The following is a 733-nucleotide window of genomic DNA, read 5'->3' as shown; positions in this document are numbered from 1 at the left end:
CCCTTTTCTGATTATAAATGGCATTGAGTAAGCACTTAAATTGCTAGAGAACATTTTATGGACTGTCAAGTTAGAGCATTTAGTAAGTGCCTACACATTTCCATTGGCTTAATGGATATTTCCAAACACATGTGAGAAAAATCAGAAAAAATGGCTGTTCTGAAAATGTATTTCCATTGGTTTGTGGCAGTTTTGGGGTGTAATCACATCAATAATGCACATCCATAGGTAGGTTACCAGGTTAAATACCTGTAGTTTTTGGATTCCATTGCCAACTTGGTACCCTAACAGTAATTCCAGTCAGAGGAGAATAGAGCGAGCCTGCCCATTACATTCCTGCCTCCTAGAAAAACAAATAGGATCCTTAGGGCTTAATGAGAGGACTTATAATTACACCTAAAGCTTGCTAATGTTAAAATTGGAAACACAGAGGGGTCGGAATCTGTGGGCCAGAGCTCCGTGTGTGGCAGCAACTACATGGTTGAACCTGGAGCATGCAGAGCAGGAAGGGTGGGACTCTAACACACCCAGTGCCCAAGGACAGTCCTGGGGTGCTTCTGTTGCACTGTCCCTGCTGTGAGGCCTTGGGGCTGTGAGATGTCAGAGAATGGTGGCTGACAGTGAGGCTGGACCACCAGCTCTATAGACCGGAGTAGGAATAGTGCAGAGGGCTGGCTGGGAGGAACCAGAGTGGGCATGGAGGATGAAAAAAAAAAAAAAAAAAAGAGGGGGG

This window comes from Tupaia chinensis, unplaced genomic scaffold, assembly GCF_000334495.1.
Source record: "Tupaia chinensis unplaced genomic scaffold, TupChi_1.0 Scaffold000414_1, whole genome shotgun sequence".
NCBI classification, from domain to species: Eukaryota; Metazoa; Chordata; class Mammalia; order Scandentia; family Tupaiidae; genus Tupaia; species Tupaia belangeri.
Note: the sequence above shows the minus strand (reverse complement) of the source record.